This window comes from Equus quagga, chromosome 1, assembly GCF_021613505.1.
Source record: "Equus quagga isolate Etosha38 chromosome 1, UCLA_HA_Equagga_1.0, whole genome shotgun sequence".
NCBI classification, from domain to species: Eukaryota; Metazoa; Chordata; class Mammalia; order Perissodactyla; family Equidae; genus Equus; species Equus quagga.
The window spans coordinates 55,171,718-55,175,035 of NC_060267.1; positions in this window are offsets into that span (position 1 = coordinate 55,171,718).

Sequence of the window (3,318 nt, forward strand, 5' to 3'; positions counted from 1 at the left end):
GGCAGAAAGGGTTACCCAGGGAGCTCCTCCTGCGCCCTGGCTATTCTAGGACAAGATGCCAGCCTTTCCTGCGAGCCGACTCTAGCCCCACAAACTCCAGGCTCCATCCTCCCGAATCCCAGTCCCCCAGGCCTCCTAGTCTCTGTCCCTCTCGCCCCAACATGATTCCGTTCCCTTCTCCTGCCCCAAATCCATTCCCATAACCCTGTGCCCTCCCCTCAGCAGCCAAGGGCTTACAAGGCTGACAGGCTGGGCAGCTTACACTCTCTCTCTCTCTGACCAGGGTGGGAGGAGTTCTGACCTGAGGACCCAGAGCCTGCATCCCTGGGCAGTACTGGGACAGAACGAAAGGGCCCAGGTGATGCTTCCTGTCTGTGGGGGCAGCAGAGACAGCAGACCCTGACCAGAAGTTAGGCGTCTGCCGCAGGGTGGGCTGGACTTGGAAGGCGGTTTGGAAGGTCAGCTAGAGGTGGCACCCAGGTGATTCCCGGAGGCCCCAAACCAGAGCCAGGCCCTGTCTTAAGGGGGCCTGCACTGACCGGGTTTGGGAAGCTGCAGAAGTGGGATGCCCCTGTAGTTAAGACAGCCCTTCCGACCTAACACACACAGACCACCACCTTGCCCACGGTCAGGCCACTCATCAGGGGGCAGGGGCTCCAACCTCAGCAGAGCTGAAGGCCCTCTTCAGCTCCTAGAACTCTCCCAGCCTGGGGGCAGGGGGTGGAGGGCACTGAGCATACCTTAGCCCACTCCTCAGCTCCTGCAAGCACAACCCACACCTTAGACCCAGCAAGGGGCTCTCAGATGAGACAGGAGGGGGAGAGTCCAAGCCAGGCCTGCACCAAGGCCCAGCCTTGTCAAAGGGGACACAGGGGAGAACCAAAGTGAGTGGTTGGGGACAGCAAACCCCAAGACACCAGCAGCCTTGGAGAGCCAGCGCCTGAGGAAGCCCAGCCTAGGGAGCAGGGGGGACTCCCAGGGGTAGCTTGGGGTGCCAAGAAAGGGGGGACAGGCTTAGCCTCACAGAGTGGAGGAGTGCCACAGTAAGATAAAAATGCTTTTGCCTACAGAAGCGATCCCAAACACCAGAAAATCCAACTGAGTTCTTTTTGGCTTTGGAGTCCCCTCCGCCACGGAGGTCTGCTGTGGCCTGACACCTTGGTCTAGCTTTGAAATTAAACTTAGCCACCACCCTTCTTTGGGAAAGGGAAGAGCCTGGGTGGGAGGGTCACTGATCCAGGATTAACAGCATCAGAGGGTCTACAGAATGGGAAGTCCACACATGAACAAGACAGAGTTGGTGGCCGTCCTGCAACTACCCCCTTCTGAGACATTGGGACTCCTGAGACCACTGGCCTTTGGTTTCCCCCTCCTGCTCAAGCAAGGGTTCTGGTTCCCTCTCTTGCCCAAAGGTTCTCAGCTCTTCCCCCAGAGCACAGCTTATGAATTCAAATGCCTTCAAACATGAATGCGTAAAAAGTTCAGGTGTGAGTAATAGGGAGTGGTGGAGCCTGTGTTAAACTGGAAAATGCCTAAAGTTATTCACTTAAAAAATTTTTTAAATATCATACTGGCCAAACAAATCATAGCTGCCAGACGAGGCCTCTGGCCACCAGTTTGAAACTCCGACAGTCTAGGACATGAGACGAAAATGGATCCCAAGCTTAACTCCACCCCTGCTCTTTACGCGCGCGCGCGCGCGCACTCACACACAGCTGTATTAGTACCTGGGCACTTTAAAGAGTCAAACTGTTGCTCCTTGCCCATGTTGTGGACCCAGTGTGAGTGGGTTCCCAGGAGCTGTGAGTTGGCTGGAAGTCCCTTTCCCTGACACCCTGTTTCCTTCAGCCCCAGCCCGCCCCATCCAGATCCCTTTGGACCCGCGGGCCATGGAGGCTCTACCCTGAGCGCTGGGGCTGGAGGGAGGAACGCCCGCAGACACGCTGCCCGCCGCCGCAGTCCCCGAGCCGAGCCGAGCCGAGCCCCTCCTCCACGCGCTGTGGGTTTGAAGCCGGGGGAGCCGGGGCAGCTGAGTCCCGGCGGACTACGTGGGGCGGAGGACGACGGGAGAGGGCAATGCGTGTCCGCAGAGGCAGAGAGACTGCGAGATTCAGCACTCAGGGCGCAGAGCGCGGGCGCCCCACCCACCTGCGCAACTGCGCAAACGCCTGCGACGAGCTGAAAGCGCCAGGCCCCACGCAGGCGCACTCGGGGGAGGCGGCGGGGAGCCGAGAGCCTGCCTCGCCTGGGCCCGTGTCTCCAGCCAGCTGGGCTGCCCCAAAGCAGGCCGACTCTCTTGGGGAGCCCCCGGGGCAATGGGGAGAAGGCTGTGGGAAGCATTTGGCTTCCAGAGGGTGAGAGCTCACACAGGGAAGGGAAGGAGAGCCGCGCAGCCTGTCCCTCCATCGCGAGGGCGGGGGGAGGGCGCTGTCCTGCTTGTGAAGGGTGCTCGGGAGGTCGGAGGCGGCACTGCTCCTGCTTCCCACCAGGCGGCAGCAGAGAGCACCATGCCTGGCCCGCGCCTCCTTCGGACAGGTTCCCTGGTCTCACAAATGAGAGCAATCTGGCTGAGGCAGTTTCTCTCCATCCCTCTCTCCATCCCCTTCTCCGGTGCCTCCTTCTTTCCCCACTAACTAGTCTAAGAAGGGTGAGCACAGGTGCACGGAGCAGTCCAGAGGAAGGCAGAACGGGACTGCCAGAACCCAGGAGTCTGGACATCTGCTTGTGGCCAGTGTGCCAACGAACTTGTTCTCACCAGCTGAGAAGCCTACATGTCTGGGCAAAGGATGATGGATACTCTGAGGATGGCCTGGGGCTGTCAGGATGGAACTCACCCTGGCCAGATTTTCACTCTGTCCACTGGGCAGACATGTACCTATGCACCATTCCCCCTACCCCACTCCCATCCCTCTCCTGGCTTCCCTTCTGAACACAAGAACGTGGAACTTATCCAGCCCTGCCTTCCTCCTCCAGGAAGCCTTCTCCAGCCAGGGAAGGGTCTGGTGATTTGGTAGGGACATGGGGAGAGAAGCACCCTCGACACACACCTCCGTCTCTGTGGGAGACCAGGGGGCTTTGCAGACGCCAAGGCCTCCGCTGGGGGAAGGGAGACGGAACATGGCAAGAACAAAGGGTCCAGAGGACATCTGGTCAGATGAGTATGGGCTGGCAGAAAGAATACCGAGGTGGGGCACCAATCTGGGGGGAACTGCTCATGGCCTTCACAGAGGGGACCTCCCTCCCTCCTACCCCAGCACTACAGAATGGAGCAGAAATGGGGCGAGGTAAAGAAGGCTAGCACACGGCGGCAGGCGATCC